General features: G+C 41.8%; 1 pseudogene; it reads left to right on the top strand.

Moving 5' to 3' along the window:
- The first annotated feature begins 1,153 nt into the window (after positions 1 to 1,153).
- Positions 1,154 to 19,682, top strand: LOC134396048 (zinc finger protein 91-like; annotated as a pseudogene).
- The last annotated feature ends 778 nt before the right edge of the window (positions 19,683 to 20,460 follow it).

Here is a 20,460-nt window from a genome sequence, read left to right as displayed (position 1 = left end):
TAAGTTTCTGTTGGAAGACAAGTCTTCAAGTGTAACTTTGGCTGTTGCTAAATTTCTTACAGTGGCGGCCAAGATTAGAGCTCTTTGTGTATTAGACTAAAGTTGATAATAGCTCTAATTGTATGATTTCATGTCTGATTCTTGTGTTTGGTTGTTTGTTGTTTGTTTGTTTTCTATTTATGGATCTATAGATCGCAATAAAGAAAGTATAAGTTATATAGACTTATGCATGGTGTGGAGAATGTGGATAGGGAGACATTTTTCTCTGTCTCATAATACTAGAATCTGGGGTCATCGCATGAAGCTGCTTGGTGGGTGATTCAGGACAGATAAAAGGAAAGACTTCTTCGCAACGTGCATAGTTAAACTGGAATTCACTACCACAAGATGTAGTGATGGCCATCAATTCGGATGACTTTAAAAGTAGGTTAGATAAATTCTTGGAGAAGAAGGCTATCAGTGGCTAATAATCCTCATGGGAATGTGCTACCTCCAATATCTGATGCAGAAAGCCCATATACATGAGTTGCTGGGGAACATGGGCGGTAGGGTGCTGTTGCCCCTGTGTCCTGCTTGTGGGTTCCTGGTTGGCCACTGTGGGGAAAAAAGTGCTGGACTAGATGGACGCTTGATCTGATCCAGCAGGGCTCTTCTTATGCTCTTATCAGCCACAAGGCATGTCCTCCAGCAGAATTTAGAACCTGATGCCATCTATCAGTTCTTTGGACTTCAGATAGATTAATACTAACCAGAAAACAATAAACCTCAATGACTGATCCATCCGGATGTGAATTCTGCTGATGGAAATAGCTTGGAGCTTCTTCACTCGATATTTTACTACATCTCCTTTTGCCAGAGTTCCTTTTCCTCATAGGAGCTCAACTAATAGGTAGAAGCTAAAATAGTCCTTCCTATTTCACTTCATCTCATTAAGACAAGCAGGATTATGCTGCCTTTACAATTACACTCCCCCCATCCCCACCAAGAAAGAATAGATTCAGAGATGTCAGGAGAAATACGCACCTGACAGATGAGGAATTCACAACAGTAGAGAGCATCTTTGCAAACCTGTGGTATTGGTCTTAGTCCATCACCACCTTTACATCTAATTATCTGTTCTTTTGACTTTAGATAGATTAAAGAAAACCAGAAAACAGTAAATCTCCAGTTTGTTTTTTCTCTCTTCCCCCTACGTTGCTGCAGTTCTGGTTTTCCTCTATTCTCATTCCACAACCTTGTGGAAATAGATAAAAGAGTTGTATCACAAGCAGGAAACAAAACACATCTGAGCCTATAGTACAATCAAATGTGAAATGGGCCGGAAAGAAATCAGTGTTGGTGTTGGAGACAGTGGTGTACTCAAAAGATGACTTAGATTTTAGCAAGGGGCACAAAGAAGAAAGGAGAGGTTCTTAGATTGTCCACAAGCAAAGCAGTCCTTGGACTCCTAACAGGATGTTATTTTTCTTTTTTCTCCCAAAGTAAGTGATGGGCAAGACAATGACAAATATCAGGAGCCATCACTGGTGTCATCAGAAACTACCCAGCATGAAGACGGCAAAGAGGTATTTGGGAAACAAAGGGGACCCAAATCCCACTGGAGAAAGCTAACAATGCATAGGAAGGAGAAATCCTCCATTTCTCAAGGTCCCGACATCAATGAACTCCAGATCTCACAAGAGGATCATAAAGAAAAGGAAAGGAAGAAGTGTGCATTCTGTGGGAAGCTATTCAAACATAATTATGGATTAATTACACATTGCAGAACTCACACAGGAGAGAAACCCCATAAATGTATGGAGTGTGGAAAGAGCTTCAGTCAGAGTTCAAATCTTGCTGTCCATCGAAGAACTCACACAGGGGAGAAACCATATAAATGCCTAGAGTGTGGAAAGAGCTTCAGTCGGAGCTCACATCTTACTTCCCATCAAAGAACTCACACAGAGGAGAAACCATATAAATGCATGGAGTGTGGAAAGTGCTTTAGTGACAGTGGCCCACTTACTGTCCATCATAGAACTCACACAGGGGAGAAACCTTATCAATGCCGGGAGTGTGGGAAGTGCTTCAGTCAGAACTCAAATCTTACTTCCCATCAAAGAACTCACACAGAGGAGAAACCATATAAATGCATGGAGTGTGGAAAGTGCTTCAGTGATAAGGGAACACTTACCAACCATCACAGAACTCACACAGGGGAGAAACCCTATAAATGCATGGAGTGTGGAAAGTGCTTCAGTAGAAGTAGCTCAATTACTTTTCATCACCGAACTCACACAGGGGAGAAACCATATCAATGCTGGGAGTGTGGGAAGTGCTTCATTGAAAGTGGAACACTTACTAAACATCAAAGAACTCACACAGGGGAAAAACCATATAAATGCATGGTGTGTGGAAACTGCTTCAGTCGGAACTCATATCTTACTGTCCATCAAAGAACTCATACAGGGGAGAAACCATATAAATGTATGGAATGTGGAAAGTGCTTCTGTGAAAGTGGAGCGCTTACTCACCATCAAAGAACTCACACAGGGGAGAAACCATATAAATGCATGGAGTGTGGGAAAAGCTTCAGTCAGAGCTCAAATCTTACTGTCCATCAAAGAACTCACACAGGGGAGAAACCATATAAATGCATGGAATGTGGAAAGAGCTTCACTCAGAGTGCAAATCTTACTGCCCATCAACAAACTCACACAGGGGAGAAACCATTTAAATGCATGGAGTGTGGAAAGTGCTTCAGTCAGAAATCACATCTTAGTTCCCATCAAAGAACTCACACAGGGGAGAAACCATATAAATGCATGGTATGTGGAAAGAGCTTCACTCAGAGTGCAAATCTTACTGCCCATCAACAAACTCACACAGGGGAGAAACCATTTAAATGCATGGAGTGTGGAAAGTGCTTCAGTCAGAAATCACGTCTTAGTTCCCATCAAAGAACTCACACAGGGGAGAAACCATATAAATGCATGGAGTGTGGAAAGTGCTTCAGTCAGAGCTCAAATCTTACTGTCCATCAAAGAACTCACACATGAGCTTCAGTCAGACCTCACACTTTCCATTAATGAAGTCATACAAAAGAGAAAGCATATAAATGTATAGGTTGTGGAAAGAGCTTCAGTGTGAGGTCAGTCCTTATTAAGTATGAGAGAACTCACACATGAGGGTGTATCATATAAACCCATGTATTGCAAAGAGCTTCATAGTGAGCTCAAACTTCACTACAGTTCATAACATCCATACATGCTTCTCCGTTCCTCTCTTGGTATAGAGAAAGGGAAATGAGCTTGGATTATGTTGTGTTTCGCTGAAAGGATGGGACAAGCAGCCTGTGTTCAGTGTTATTCAGCCATATTAGTATATGTCTTAGAGAAAATCCAGCCCCCAGGACCAATCCAGTTTCCTATCCTTGGCTTACATTTTTGAAAAGTAAACATTCTCAACAGCAGCAGCTAATGATTATAGTAATATTCTAGGAGTGCTAAGTTAATTAACAACTGTAGTGGATAAAAAAAGTGATCACAATTCAAGTTTACACAATTTAATTTTTGTGAACCACCCAGGGAGCTTTGGTTATTGGGCAGTATAAAAATGCACTAAATAAATAAATAGATTTGATAGAAGTTAACTTCTTGATTAGTGCTTATTCAGCATTTTCACACTTCAGTCTTTCTCCGAAATTATTTTTGGTGAACAATGTCTAGTTGTAGGTGGAGCATCTTCTTTGTGTTTTAGAAAACCAAACATACTTAGTATTCCATGGTCTACATTAGTGTTGGAAGGGAAACTCATTCACAAACGCACAGAAAACCACTAAATGTTCAGAGGAGGGCAATGAGGATGGAAACAAAGGCCTATGGAGATAGAGTGAAAGAACTGGACATGTTTATCCTGGAGAAGAGAAGATTGAGGGGAGTCATGATAGCACACTTCAAATACTTGAAAGGTTGTCACACAGAAGAGGATCAGGATCTCTTCTCAATCATCCCAGAGTGCCAGACATGGAATAATGGACTCAAGTTACAGGAAACCGAACTCTGTCTGGACATCAGGAAAAACTTCCTCAGTGTTAGAGTAGTACAACAATTACCTAGATAGGTTGTGGGCTCCCACCCTAGAGGCCTTCAAGTGGCAGCTGGACAACCATCTGTCAGGTATGCTTTAAGATGGATTCCTGCATTTAGCAGGGATTGGACTCGTTGGCTTTATAGGTCCCTTCCAACTGAGCTATTCTATGTGATGCTTTCCCCTTTTTTGGTGTTGAGGAAAGGACCCATGGATCCAGCTGCGTGTCTTTCTAATTAGTCTTTCAATACAGGGAGCAATGGTGCCAAGCACAGTGTGAAATAATAATCAGGAAGATAATGCAGAGCCTGGGGACAACATTTACTGGCGTGTGCCTCAGAAATAGTTCAACAAAATGTTGATTGGGTTCAAACAACATGGTAACCAATGGTGGTTTAAATAGTCAACAGTTTGTATTTCATCCAACGGTTGTGGTGTTGTGTGGAGGGAGTTTTTTAACCCATGGTGGTTATTTGGCCAACATTTCCAACGCCGTGCAGTGTTGGCTGTTTGAACTACTGTTGGTTATTGTGTTGTGTGGAGGGCGCTGCTGGTTATTTCGTCAGCTGCAGAGTCGCAAGGCAAGAACGGTTAAAGTGGCGGCGGCTGCTCTAGTTCAGCCCTCAGGATAGCTTTTCAGCAGCAATGGCTGATGGGATAGTAGCAGGGGGGAGAGGGCAGGCATGAGTGAGTCAACTGGGCCTTCTCTGTATTCAGTCTGACTCGGCCCCTTTTCTCACAGCTGCCATCTGGTATAAGGCCTTTTTATCCGTCCTGCACATAGCAGTGGGCAGCACACTCCTGCTTGGCATTTGCTGGCCTGGCAGCTGTAGCTGTTAGTTAATAAATTCAGCTGTGTGCCTGCGATCTGAGGATCATCTTACAGTGATCAGTAGAATGGGTACCTTGTCAGGGTTTGGTTAAAGGAAAAAGAGTTGGTCTCCCCTCCCCACTATCCTGAATATATCAACTTACATAGCTTAATAAAGAAATGCTTTCTTCTCTCATAGCTGCCACTTTATGCTGCTGGAAGTCAGATCCTTTCAGATTGTCCAAGGCTTTCTTCTGTTAGTTATTTTTATTACTATGTAGTATCTCAAATTCCCCTAAACTGGGACTGGTTATGGGAGTTGCAGTCCAGCAACTTCTGGAGGGTCAGAGGTTACCCATTACTGCCGTAAATTGATTTTATCTCCAGAAACCTTTATGAATGTAGCTACTATCTCCATCAAATTTGTGTTCAGTGGTATTGGTTCATGAAAATTGGAAACAACATCCGCTAATTCCTTTTTTTACTTTGGATTGGTTGATTTTTGTACTTCTGTTGATCTCATCCCCTCTAATTCATTGCACCATTGTCTCTGCACAAATATTTTTAATTTCCCCCTTTTTTATTGTGAATATCAATGAAACAGAACAGTAAATACATCATGAAAAAGAAAGAGAAAAACACGCACATTACAAATACAGCAACATTGTCATTTTTCCATCATGTGTACCACTTATTAAAAAAAAAAAGGGAGAGAGTTATACATAGGTTTCAAGAAAAGCAGACCAAATATCAGACCAAATGCTTTATGTGTGCTCGTTCTGTGTTTTAGAATTTTAAATTTTGTATACTTGTTTTTAACTCAATTTTAGAGTTTTTGTAAACTGCCCAGAGAGCTCTGGCTATGGGGGTGGTATATAAGTGAAATAAATAAATATCCATGTATTTATCCACTTGCAAGTTATGCCTCTATAACACCATTGTCTCCATACAAATACTGATGAGCAACAGGGATAGAAGGCATTCTTGTTGCACTCCTCATTGCATATCAAGTATGGGTGGTAAAACCACCACAAATTGTATCAATATTCTTGCTCTGGAAGTGGAATATTTATGTATTCTAATTGAGGTTATTGTGGCTATTTTCATGTGGTACAATTTGTTACCTTTTACATGTTTTACAATTTGAATATTACTTGTTCATTCCCTTAGTGATTTAATAAACTCACTTTTTTCTTGTTACAATTCTGAATTACATCAGCTCTTTAATAGTTAGCCATTTACACGCCCTCACTTTGGACCACTTAAATCTTATCTCATTAACGATTACACAACTTCCCTTCACAGTTGCTTTCACTACATAACATATATATTGTTGCTCCTTCTTATTAGAATCTCCATTACTCTCTTAGTTTCTCTCAAGATTAGCTCAGCACAAGGTGGGTTTTTACAGGCAAGTAATTTGATATTCAATTGATTACCAATATGGGTTAAATTTTTAGGCATTTTCTCTCACCTTTTAAACGACCATTGCAGAGGACAGCATCAGCCTGCAGCCACCCACCACCTTCCTTTCCTAAGAATAAGTCTCAATCGATCAAAATTTATTATATAGTCACAGACCCCTTCAGCCTCTTATGTGGCCCAGAAACATTCATGGGAAATGAAGATGGGAGTTTCTAGAGGCCCTCACTTGCCCTGGATGAAGGCTGGCAGGTTTCAAACCCTGTCATTATAGGTGTATTATAGTAGTTAGAGTCTTATTAGACCAAAGAGACCCAGGCTCAAATCCCACTTGGCTGTAATGGAATATTCCTCATAGTGTGTGAAATCGGTATTAATTTATTGTACTTTGTGGACATGATTAATTCTGTTTGTGTTGTGACCTGAGTACTGGGAGGTAAGGGCTACCTTCATTAAGGTGTTTCTGAAGTCAATAGGAAACCTGGTTGCATTGGGAAGCAGTCCTCTTAGGTAGATGTTAAAAGTTGGAGTAGTGGCATGGCCAGATCCAAAGCAGAGGATGAGGTCATGGACAGAAATGTTATAACGTGTTTGTATTTAGGAATGCTTGTTCTCGGGGCCGGGCAAAGCTGGTAGTAGGCCCTGGGCCAGATGGGAAATGTAGGCCCCATTTCAGACTGTCCATTAAATATTTTTTAATAAGTTCTAAATACATATGAACTGGAACGATTTATAAAAATGGTAATGGCAAGCACTTATATTCAAGATGTATATAAGACACCACTTCTTCACATTCAGAAATGCTGCACGTACTTTTCGTTGGGCAAATTCAACAACAGAAAAATCAAGCAACTTTGCCCAGGGGGACTTCTTCTTCTTCTTCTTCTTCTTCTTCTTATTTATTTATTTATTTATTTATATAGCACCATCAATGTACATGGTGCTGTACAGAGTAAAACAGTAAATAGCAAGGCCCTGCCACATAGGCTTACAATCTTGGAGTAGCCCCCCTCGAAATCGTAGGCCCATTCCAACTGCGTGCCCCACCTCTGCCCAGCCCTGCTTGTTCTCTGCCATATCATAATGAAAGCATGCTGTTGTCTTACTCTACTTGAGCAATGACTATTTATTCTTCAGTACCAAATTTGTATTGTCTGGCTTGGGACATGCCTCAGGGACCACACTACCCATGTATTAATTCTTGAAGCCAGACACTATTTATTTATTTATTTATTTATTACATTTCTATACCGCCCAATAGCTGAAGCTCTCTGGGCGGTTCACAAAAATTAAAACCATAATAAAACAACCAACAGGTTAAAAGCACAATTACAAAATACAGTATAAAAAGCACAACCAGGATAAAACCACGCAGCAGAAATTGATATAAGATTAAAATACAGAGTTAGAACAGTAAAAATTAAATTTAAGTTAAAATTAAGTGTTAAAATGCTGAGAGAATAAAAAGGTCTTCAGCTGGCGACGAAAGGAGTACAGTGTAGGCGCCAGGCGGACCTCTCTGGGGAGCTCATTCCACAACCGGGGTGCCACAGCGGAGAAAGCCCTCCTCCTAGTAGCCACCAGTTCAGATTTGTAACAATCAGTTCAGATGTGTAAATCTGTTAGTGAATGGGGTCTTTTGAAATACCTTAAATTTCATTAAAAATGAAATTACAATTGGCGAAATCAGCTACCTAGGGAGGTTGTGGGCTCTCCCACACTAGAGGCATTCAAGAGGCAGCTGGACAACCATCTGTCAGGGATGCTTTAGGGTGGATTCCTGCATTGAGCAGGGGGTTGGACTCGATGGCCTTGTAGGCCCCTTCCAACTCTGCTATTCTATGATTCTATGAAATACCCGCTTTTGAGACCCGAGAAAGGGGAAGCAAGACTGCCAGGGAGCATGCTGGGAGTAGTAGTCCCCCGGAGGAGGCGAGTCTCTCGGCCCGGCTGGCTCCGCCCTCTACGTGATGCCGTCACTTCCTTCCAGCCCCAGTGGCTGGTCCCGCTCACTCTGCTGTCATGTCACCCTGCTGGCCTCCGCTTCCTGGCTGGGACTGCCTGTCTCGGAGCTCCAGCCGCGCAGGAGCCGCAGCCCAGAGGTGAGGGGAGCCCAGAGAGAGAGAGAGAGAGGAAGCAGAAGAGAAGCCCCGGGACTCCGCAGGGAAGCCTTTCTTCCTTCCACTTATTGGCGGCTTCCATGAGACCGGAGGGGGGAGGGACGGGACAAGCCTCTATGGAGTCTGCCCCAAAGTGGCCCTTTCTGAGCCTCTGTGGGGGTCGCGAGAAAGGGGAGCGGGGGGGGCCACTTTTCTGGAGTCCCAGAGAAGCGCCCTTTTGCACGCTCCCATCGCAGGGCCTTAGAAGAAGCGTGTTTGGGGCGGACTCCAGAGAGGCTTTCCCCCCTCCCCTTCCTATGGCCGCCGCCAGTGAGTGTGGTGGGGAGGGTTCCCTATAGAGTGCCTATGGATGTCAACTACTGCGTGCAATCAGGGCGCTGTTTCTCCCGTGTTGTCTACCAGCCTTTTGTTATCCTTCCCTCTAGTTTGGTTTTGTTTGTTTACAGAGCAATCCTCTGTAAACAAGCCCTTATACAAATCTATGGTGCGACCACGCTTTGATTACTGTGTAGAATTCTGGTCACCACACCTAAAAAAGGATATTATAGGGCTGGAAAAAGTGCAGAAAAGAGCAACTAAAATGATGAAGGGGCTGGAGCATCTCCCCTACGCGGGAAGGTTACATCAACTGGGATCATTTGGCTTGGAAAAGAGGAGGCTAAGGGGAGACTTGATAGAGGTGTACAAAATTATGCATGGTATTGGGAATGTGGATAGGGAGACATTTTTCCCCTCTCTCAAAATACTAGAACCTGTGGTCATCCCATGAAACTGGTGGGAGATCCAGGACAAATAAAAGGAAGTACTTCTTCCCACAGCGCATAGTTAAATTATGGAACTCACTACCACAAGATGTAGTGATGGCCACCAATCTGGATGGCTTCAAAAGGGGGTTCGATAAATTCCAGGAGGCTAACGGTATCAATGGCAACTGGCCCTGATGGTTGTGTGCTATCTCCAGTATTCAAGGCAATATGCCTGTGTGCATCAGTCACTGGGGAACATGGGTGGGAGGGTGCTGTTGCACCATGTCCTGCTTGTTCATCCCTGGCCGATGGCTGGTTAGCCCCTGTGTGAACAGAGTGTTGGACTAGATGGACCCTTGGTTCTCTGTATGCCTATGGAGAATTAAGACCCACTGAGACTTTCTCCCAAGCAAGTGTGCATAGAACTGCAGCCTTTACATTTGTTTTAATTCTCTGGGACTGTGTCCATGCAATCACAAGGGTGCCATGCATCTAGTTTAATGTATCTCAGTGCTTGCAGCTGGGTATTAAGATGATTATATGTGGTTGAGGTTTTTTTAATTTGAGAAGAATAAAGTTTTGCATGTAAATACCATAATATTAGAGACAAAATACTACAGAGCAATGTACTGTTTTCCACCTCTTTCTGTTTTAGGTATATGGAGGGGGGGAAGTACTGTGACTGATTTCATGATTTGATCTATATACAAAACTTAATGTAGAAAGAAAGAAAATGGAAAGGTCCATCCGCAGCCCCTTTCATAACAATTTGATTTATTGACTTCTAGGTAGAATGACAAATGTGAAAGCTAAATATAAGTATAGAATAAAAGGGGCAAACTGAAGATCTGGAAAACTACGTGTTTAGCTACTACATCATCCATTTCCTTCAACAGAAAAGTACTCAGCAAAATTAGGTCATACACTGCACTAGTAAGCGACACATTTTTGTATAGGAATATCAGACATAAATGTAAAAGAACATTTACATTCGAAATAAGTTGAGAGAGATAGCCTACTCCCAAAACTGAGCTTTTCTGAGATTATTGTACTATCCTATATCCAGTTTTTAAAGTGTATCACTCCACCCCAGAACTAACTATAAAGGCAAAAAACTAAAGGCTGCATCCTATGCACATGTTCTTGTAAGTAAGTCCTATCGAACACATATATACTTCTGAGTATATATGCCTAGGACTGTGCTTTATTTAGCCTTTTCAGGAAATAAAATGATCACTGTACTAAAAATGAAGATTAATGTAAGGATTTATGAACCTAGCAATACTTCTTATTTAATAATAATTTAAAAATTATCCACAGCTTGCATTTTCTACTCTTGTGCTTCATATCAACAATTATTCTAAATGTTCTTATACATGAATCACATAATTCCTAAAGTATTTCAGAGCCAAACATAGAAATGCTTGCACTTATTTAATGGGAACACCACATTTCTATCACCATGATCGTTTGGGGACAAATTAGGTTTCTAAAAATCCCAAAGAAAAAGGAACCCAAGGACATACAGATCTGTTTTTCAGTATGGGATAAGTATCATAAAACACAGTAAACGTTGCTCATCAGGTGTTATTATTTCTTAAATCATCATTATCACATACTATTTCTTTACATACTATTTCTTTAATGTTCTTGTCAACCCCAGCTCTTAATTGGCAAGACTCCCAGAATGGCTTATGTAAAAGTATTAAAAGGAATCATAATTACAATTTTAGAAAATCCATAAGCCAAAACATAACCAGTCAAGCTTTCAAATGAATTCCTGCTAAAATAGCATTGCTTTATATGAAGTAACTTTTTTTAATGTTTCCAGCTTTAAAATGAATTCCTGCTAAAATAACATTGCTTTATATGAAGCAACTTTGAATATCCACCAGCTATCATCTAAGATGGACTTAAATAATCATTATCACATATTTCTTTAATGTACTTGTCATCCCCAGCTATTCACTGGCAAGTCTCCCAGAATGGCTTATGTAAAAGTATTAAAAGGAATCATAATTACAATTTTAGAAAGTCCATAAGCCAAAACATAACCAGTTACGCTTTCGAATGAATTCCTGCTAAAATAGCATTGCTTTATATGAAGTAACTTTGTATATCCACCAGATATCATTTAAGATGGACTCATTCAGCAAGCCTCCAATTATATTTCTGTGTCATACACTGCCTCGTTACTATAAAGAAACAAAGGAGTGGCAAAAAATAAAGTCAACTCTGATAAGCAAGGGATAAGGGACAGCTGTAAATATATTTAGAACTGTGGCCACAACTAATTTTATGCTTTAATAAAATATTTATACAGAAGTTATAGACCAATAGACCTTCCTCTCCAATTTGTTAGATATAATAGGCATGATGTAGATTTTGTAAGAATTACTGATAATTGTTAATCCTTCTTAAAAAAAAAACCCTTTAATTTCTTTTTCAGGGTTGCCATTATTATCTCCTTTCTTGCTGCTGCTAGTTTTTCTAGATGAAGGAAAGCCAAAAAAGGAAGGAACCCCAAGAAGGAAGCCAAACAAGACAGAGTTATCAATTCGCTGATGGACCCACGGTCTACTAGGCTTTGCTGATTACAGAAAAGGACGCCAGGTATTTAAACCCACAGAAAGAGATTGGAAACAACTGTTTTTTAAAGCAGTGCCCTAAGATCAAGAGACTCATTACGGCCGAAGTGAGTAACTATATTTAGTCTGAGAATCCACTTTGCCTCTCTCCAAAAGGGTTGTATCAGTTTTTTTCTTGTTTCTTTTGCCCCAAAGGAGAGTTCTTTTATCTTAAGAGAATTATCTTTCCAATGTTGTACTAGGGGTGCTCTCACAATTTCACATTTAATATTGCTAATATGTTCTCCTATTCTGAACTTAAGATTCCTCGTTTTTCCTATATATAGTTTCTTGCAGGGACAAAGTGCGTTCTTTCCCATCTGTGGGTCTTCTTTGTATCAGTGCCCCAGCTGTGGAAATCGCTTTACAGGGATGTTTGTTTGAGTCCCTTGGAATAGGAACTTAGGTTGTTGGTAAAAACTAATCCAGGCATAGTCTAGAAGAAATTGGGAGGGGAGGTCAGAAAACTATTTAGGAGGTCAGCAATAGGCTTTCTAAATAGGGCACCTCAGGGAAACCAATGAAACACAATAGCAGGGGGAAGTGAAATACTGTGTACTTTCTGTGGTCGGTTCCCCCCCACCCAAAAGCTTTAGGCAGTTTCTAATAATGAAAGCCATGAAACCCTAAAGTGTGTAAAGGGTGGAACCTTCCTATCCATCCCCTGTCTTTCTTCCCCCTCAGGCACTGGAATGGCATCACTTGTCAGCTGCCCTCAGGCCTCATTTCACTCCTATTACAGTGTAGGAGGCCAAGAACCACAGGGGTTCACCAACGCAGCACCCTCCAATGGCACCTGAGAAGGACATGGTGCCCGCGAGGGCCATGCTTTTTAAATTATTTTTTCCACAGTTTTAATATATGTACGTGGATTTATATGAAATGTATATAACTTGTTAGAAGTTATACATAGGCCTCAACAAAAGTGGACCAAATATCCAAATAAGTATCCATTATAAAATGGTGCCAATATGTCACCCGTTCAATTACTGAGAAGTTTGTAAGGTGCTCAGTCTGTAGTATTGTAGGACGTGAGTGTTTATCCTTGTAATATCAGACTTTTAGTTCTCAAACGGGTGCAGAAAATCCATTTACACTGACTATTTGTTAATTTCTACGAAGCAGGTAAATAATTTACAAGAACATTTACATCTGTAAATATTAAAGACTGTTTCAATACAAAATTTGTCTGTGTAAGAACCTCTTGGATTTCGCCAAAACATATGTTTAAAAGACTCATTAGGTGTATTGAGCCAGCAGCAATTAGGCAAATTAGACAGTCCCTTATTAAAAAGACGTTGCAGTGTGCAGTAAATACACAAAAAAAGTTGTTGCTGAAGAAGACCTTGTGCGACGGCACCGACCTTATACAGAAGGCCTTGCCTAGCACACCCTTCTCAAGCCAAGTGCTACGTCTTGGAAAGCCTGAGGAAAGGGTAAAACCAACACAACCTCTCAGCTATATGTGAGGGAACAAGGTAAAGGGTTTTGGCAAATAGGTTCTATTACTGAGGTACTGAACTGCAGGTGTATTGTTAGATGTTTTTACACTGTAATATAGCAGGTAATAACTCTGAGCTGGTAATAACTCTTGTGGTAACAGAATACAAAGTAAAGTTCGTTGAAATTTAACAAATCTTTAGTATTTCAATTTAGATCAAACCTGCGTATTTTTTTATTGAAAATAACAATCCCAAGTCCCTTAAAATCCTATCTCTTCTCACTCCTCACACCAAACACTTTCACAAAGCGAAAGCCAGACTAAAACACCCAGACTGCTGGGCTGAAAACAACAGAATGAAATTTAATAGGGATAAATGCCAAGTTCTACATTTAGGAAATAGAAACCAAAGGCACAGTTACAAGATGGGGGATACTTGGCTCAGCAACACTACAAACGAGAAGGATCTTGGAGATGTTGTAGATCACAAGCTGAATATGAGCCAACAGTGCGATATGGCTGCAAGAAAGGCAAATGCTATTTTGGGCTGCATTAATAGAAGTATAGCTTCCAAATCACGTGAGGTACTGGTTCCTCTCTATTCGGCCCTGGTTAGGTCTCATCTAGAGTATTGCGTCCAGTTCTGGGCTCCACAATTCAAGAAGGACGCAGACAAGCTGGAGCGTGTTCAGAAGAGGGCAACGAGGATGATCAGAGGTCTAGAAACAAAGCCCTATGAAGAGAGACTGAAAGAACTGGGCATGTTTAGCCTGGAGAAGAGAAGATTGAGAGGAGACATGATAGCACTCTTCAAATACTTAAAAGGTTGTCATACAGAGGAGGGCCAGGATCTCTTCTCGATCCTCCCAGAGTGCCGGATACGGAATAACAGGCTCAAGTGACAGGAAGCCAGATTCCAGCTGGACATCAGGAAAAACTTCCTGACTGTTAGACCAGTACGACAATGGAATCATTTACCTAGGGAGGTCGTGGGCTTCTCCCACACTAGAGGCATTCAAGAGGTGGCTGGACAACCATCTGTCAGGGATGCTTTAGGGTGCATTGAGCAGGGGGTTGGACTCGATGGCCTTGTAGGCCCCTTCCGGCTCTTCTATTCTATGATTCTAGGACTAAATCCAAACAAAACAAAACTAACTAATCACACTCCCCTCAGCCAAGCTATTTATACTCCTCCCTCCCCCTCTCTCACTGCATCACTAGCCACACCCACTCAGTCAAACATTCCTCACTCACTAGACCTACAAACCCGCAGGCATACCTAAGAGACAGAAAGGTGGGTATTGCCACACCTAGCCTAAGGTCCGTAGCTGCAATGGGTAGACGCCAAATCGGCAATCCACTGATGAGGTGTTTTGTGGCGGTGCCCACAGCAGTTTCTGAAATTTCCCGATGGGTCCAAAAGGGATGCTTAGCTTATGCCTTCTTTGTTTCCTGTACAGGCAATGCAATGGTAGCAGAGTCAAGCTCTGCTTCATCTATTCTTTGAGGTGGAGTAGAAAGAGGTCTCCTGCAGTCTGCTGAGGTAAGGGAGGGGCTGACGAAGGGGGCAACCGGGGTGGGGGCTCTGTGTTGAAGGGGGGGAGTCTTTTCTTTTTGGTAACAATGGTAACTACTTCTCATGTGAAATCGTGAATCCTGAAAAAATGAAATGAAATAAAAACACACACACCAAGGAATCTAGTTTTTACGTCCCTTTTTAAACTGGGAGCCCTGGTGCAAATGGGGGGAGCTATTTCTAAGCGGAGACTGTTGTTTTCTTTCAGCATCTGGTGGCCTTTGAGGAGGTGGCTGTGCATTTCACTGAATGGGAGTGGGACTCCTGCACCAAGGACAAAGAGCTTGACGTCATGCGGGAGAACTCTGGGAATGGGGACTCCCTGGGTATGGATGCTTTTACCTTGATTAATAGATGGAAATGGAATGAATTCCTATTGGCCATTTCCCTCTGGAAGGACGGGGGACCAGTTAGCATGGTCTGCCCCAGAGGCTAGCGGAGACGGAGGGGTTTTGCAGCGGGTAAGGCTGGCCCTCCTGTTTAAGCCCTGGTTGATCTATGGGTTGCGAACGTGGCCGAGGCAATTGCCACAAATGCTCCCAAACAACTTCGGTTGAGCAGAGCCTGGGCAGCTCTATGATACGCACTGATTCTGATGAAGCAAATGCATAGAGTTCCAGAATGTAAGTGGAGGAAATGACATATAGAAGCCCACATAGAGTAGTAGAAGATCCTGGGAACTGAGCAGCACTAGTGCAGAAGTCTGTTTAAGAAGCATCATGAACATAGTATGCTGATACTTTCTTGCCTCCTGTGGCTTCCAGCTCCACTATAAATGGTTGATCTCCATTTATAAAGCCCTGTCTGGCTTGGGAGTTCAGCTATAGGCATGTTTGAGGATACAATTTGGCCTGCCAAATTTGGAATAAAAACACAAATAAATAGCACTTAGAACGCCTTAAGATTTCGTAGTCACCAGCATGCCTCCTCGTTTAAAAGAAATGTGCAAATTGGACCTCATTTCTCGGCTGGAACAAGGAAAGGTTCATTCGTCCTGGACTCTGAGGAAGAGGGGAGATCAGCAGGTACCGTTTCAGATTTGGGGTGGAACTATTTCTTTCTTGGAAATTCAAGGTTTTCCTTTGGGAATTTTTCACCTAGTCTTCTATCATCAGCCATGTGTTCCAGCAGAATACAGAACCTGATGACTCAGTCTGCTCCTAAGAGATGAGAAATACAGCCGACAGTAGAGAACACCTTTGCAAATCTATGTGGTGTTGGTCTTCGTCCACCAGCACCCTTGTGTCTAAATTATCTACTCTTTTGACTGCAGCCAGTCAACTGCACTAAAGCTCCCGTTTCTTCCTTGTCTCTTCACCATAGCCTTGCAACAGTTCTGGTTTTCTTCAATTTTCTTTATGCAAACTTGTGGGAATTGTTAAACCAGTTGGATCATAAGCAGAAAACAACATGCATACTATAGTACACACTATATGAAATAGGCTGGGAAGGAATGAACTGTTCTTATTGTAGATAGGAGCATGCGTACAAGAATTAAACGAGGGGCACAGAGAGCAAAGGGGAGAGTCTTGGGAGATTCTCAATAAGCGAATTAGTTAATTGGCCGTGAGGCTGGTGAGTTCCTTGGTTTCCTCCTTGAACTCTTTAGAGGAAGTTATTTTTCTTTATTTCTCCCAAAGTAGGTGATGGCCGAGTCAATGAGAAAAATCAGAAACAATCACTGGTGTCATCAGGAACTCAGGAACTCCACAGCATGAAGAAGGAAAAAAGTTGTTTCAGAATCAGAGGGGACCAAAATACTACCAGAGAAACCTGACAATGAATAGGAAGAAGAAATCCCCTGCTTCTCAGGGTGTTCCCATCCGTGAACTCCAGATCTCACAAGACCAGAAAAAAAAGAGTGCAGTGTGTGGAAAGATATTCAAATGTAATTCTGATTTGAATGGACAAAACAGAATTCACACACGAGAGAAACCATATAAATGCATTGAGTGTGGAAAAAGCTTCAGTCAGAGCTCAGGCCTCAGTATCCATCTACGAACTCACACAGGAGAGAAACCGTATAAATGCATGGAGTGTGGAAAGAGCTTCAGTCAGAGCTCACACATTAATGTCCATCACACAACTCATACAGGGAAGAAACCGTATAAATGCATGGAGTGTGGAAAGAGCTTCAGTCAGCGCTCACACCTTAATGTCCATCACACCACTCATACAGGGAAGAAACCGTACAAATGCATGGAGTGTGGAAAGAGCTTCAGTCACAGCTCAAGCCTTCGTATCCATCAAAGAACACACACAGGAGAGAAACCATATAAATGCCTGGAGTGTGGAAGGAGCTTCAGTCAGACCTCAAGCCTTAGTAACCATCAAACAACTCACACAGGAGAGAAACCGTACAAATGCATGGAGTGTGGAAAGAGCTTCAGTCAGAGCTCACACCTTAATGTCCATCACACCACTCATACAGGGAAGAAACCATATAAATGCCTGGAGTGTGGAAGGTGCTTCAGTGATCGTAAAACACTTACTGTCCATCACAGAATTCACACAGGGGAGAAACCATATAAATGCCTGGAGTGTGGAAAGTGCTTCACTCAAAGTAGAACACTTACTGTTCATCAGAGAATTCACACAGGGGAGAAACCATATAAATGCCTGGAGTGTGGAAAGAGCTTCAGTGAGGGGACAAAACTTACTAGACATCAAAGAAGTCATACAGGAGAGAAACCATATAAATGCCTGAAGTGTGGAAAGTGCTTCACTCAGAGTGGAACACATACTGTCCATCAGAGAATTCACACAGGGGAGGAACCCTATAAATGCCTGGAGTGTGGAAAGAGCTTCAGTCGTAGGGCAGCACTCACTAGACATCAAAGAACTCACAGGAGAGAAACAATATAAATGTATGGCGTGTGGGAAGAGCTTCATGGGTAGTGGAACATGTAATAGCCATCAAAAAACTCACATAGGGGAGAAATCATATGAATTCATAGCATGTGAAAAGTGTTTTAGTGGTAGTAGAACTCTTACTGCCCATCACATAACTCACACAGGGAAGAAACCATATAAATGCATGGCGTGCGGAAAGTGCTTCAGTCAGAGCTCAAATCTTACTGTCCATCAAAGAAGTCATACAGGGGAGAAATCATATAAATGTATAGATTGTGGAAAGAGCTTCAGTGTGACGTCAGTCCTTACTAAGCATGAGAGAACTCACACATGAGGGTGTATCATATAAACCCATATATTGGAAAGAGCTTTATAGTGAGCACAAACTTCACTACAGTTCATAGCATCCATACATCCTTCTCCATTCCTCTCTCTGCACAGAAAAAGGGAACTGAGCTTGGATTATATCATGTTTTGCTGAAAGGATGTGGCAACCAGCCTGCCTTCCATGTCATCCAGCCATATCAGTATATGTCTGTAGAGAAAATCCAGCCCTCTAGACCAATCCAGTTTCCGATCCTTGCTTAAATTTTTGAAAAGTAAGCAGTAAACCTTCTCAACAGCAGCAGCTAATGATTATAGTAATATTTTAGGAGTGCTAAGTTAATTAACACCTGTAGTGGTTAAAAAAAAGTGATCAGAATTCAAGTAGATTTGATAGAAGTGAACTTCTTGATAAGTGCTTAACTGAAAACCTGGCAATAAACTATACTAAGACAAAGATAATGGTCTTCGGCAGCCGCAGACCTACACACAAATGGACTTTGGACCAACAGGTCATTGACCAGGTTCGCTCATTTAGATATCTGGGTATTCTCTTTAGTGAGTCCCTCTCATGGAAAGGGCACAGGGAGGCAGCGAAATTGAAAGCACAAAAAACTATAGGGGCTCTAATGAAGTTTTATTATAATAAAGGGGGACAGTTGATCGAACCTGCCCTAAAAATCTTTAACACCAAAGTAATAACGCAGCTGCTTTATGGGTCTGAAATCTGGGGGTCTGACAACACCACAACCAAAGCCTTGGAGATTGTGCAGAACAACTTCTTTCGAAAACTTTTCTCTCTTCCATCTGGTACCCCTGCAGCTTTTTTGCACACAGAAGCTGGTAGTCCTTCAGTTAGGGCAAGAATTGAGAGTGCGCAGCTAAAATATTTTAAACGAATCGCCATCTTGCAAAATGAGCGTCTTCCTACCAAGTGTTTTCTAGAAATGGAGAACAATTGTCATTGGACAGTAATATTCCAAAAGCTCCTGTATAGTTATCATCTCCCTGAATTGAAGTTTGCTCTAAGCATGGATAAGAAGCAACTAAGGGATTGGTGGTTTTGGGTAGATTCCAGGAGGGACCTGCAACTTATTAAAAATTCTAAATTCTCTCGGTGGTTCCCTCTTCTAAAAACAGAACACTATAGAGCATGTTATCTGTCCAAATTGAGGCCACTGCCCCTGAGAAATGCTTTCATTGAATTGAGGTTTCAAGTGATGCCAACTGCAGTGCTGGATGGACGCTACCACAAGGTACCATTTGAATCGAGATTATGTATCTGTGGTCAACAACAAGTGGAAGACATAACACACTATATGTTAACTTGCCCTTTGTATAGGGACCCAAGAGAGAGACTCCTGAAACCGCTGCTGACATATGGAGGCATGAATGCCCAAGCAGAAACAGTTCTCTTCCTCCTTAGCGATTCCAACAGTTATGTCACTCATAAGGTGGCCCTGTTTGCACTGGCAGCGAAAAAGATTAGGAAGAGAGAACTAGATAAAATTGCTATAAACTGCCACGGAGACTCAAAGTGCTGAGCGAAATGAGAGCTTTAGTCACAGTAAATTTAAGCTTGTATGGTTCTCTTGGCTATTTTAAACTGTTGTGTACTTTTATAGTTGTATGCTTTTCTATGGATGTATTTGTCATGGCCTTTGGCTAGCACAATAAACTGATGATGATGATAAGTGCTTATTCAGCAGGATCATGCTTGAGTCTTCCTCTGAAATTCTTTTTGGTGAACATTGTCCAGTTGTAGATGAAGCATCTTCTTTGTGTTTTAGAAAACTAAACATACTTAGTATTCCGTGGTCTACAGTAGTGTTGGAAGGGAAACCCATTCACAAACGAACAGAAAAGCACTAAATGTTTAGAGGAGGGCAACAAGAATGATCAGGTGTCTGGAAACAAAGGCCTATGAGGAGAGAGTGAAAGAACTGGGCATGTTTAGCCTGGAGAAAAGAAGATTGAGGGGAGACATGATAGCACTCTTCCAATACTTGAAAGGTTGTCACACAGTGGAGGGCTGGGATCACTTCTCGATCCTCTCAGAGTGCTGGGCATGGAATACTGGGCTCAAGTTACAGGGAGACAGATTCCAGCTGGACATCAGGAAATATGTCCTGACTGTTAGAGCAGTACGACAATGGAACCAATGACCTAGGGAGGCTGTGTGCTCCCACCTTAGGTGGACAACCCTCCATCAGGTATGCTTTAAGGAGGATTCCTGCTTTGAGCAGGAGGTTGGTGTCGATGGCCTTATAGGCCCCTTCCACCTGTCCCATTCTATGTGATGCTTTCCCCTTTTTATGTGTTGAGCAAAGGACCCATGGATCCAGCTGCGTGTCTTTCTAGTTAGTCTTTCCATACAGGGAGCTGTGGTGCCAAGCACAGAGCGAAAGCATCCAACTCCTCGGATTAAAAGAAGGGAGAAACGAGTTCTCAAGATGCTGAAGTTCTTATTCT

The sequence above is a fragment of the Elgaria multicarinata genome, chromosome 3 (genome assembly GCF_023053635.1).
Source record: "Elgaria multicarinata webbii isolate HBS135686 ecotype San Diego chromosome 3, rElgMul1.1.pri, whole genome shotgun sequence".
NCBI lineage: Eukaryota > Metazoa > Chordata > Lepidosauria > Squamata > Anguidae > Elgaria > Elgaria multicarinata.
Note: the sequence above shows the minus strand (reverse complement) of the source record. Positions and strands in the feature narration are given on the sequence as shown.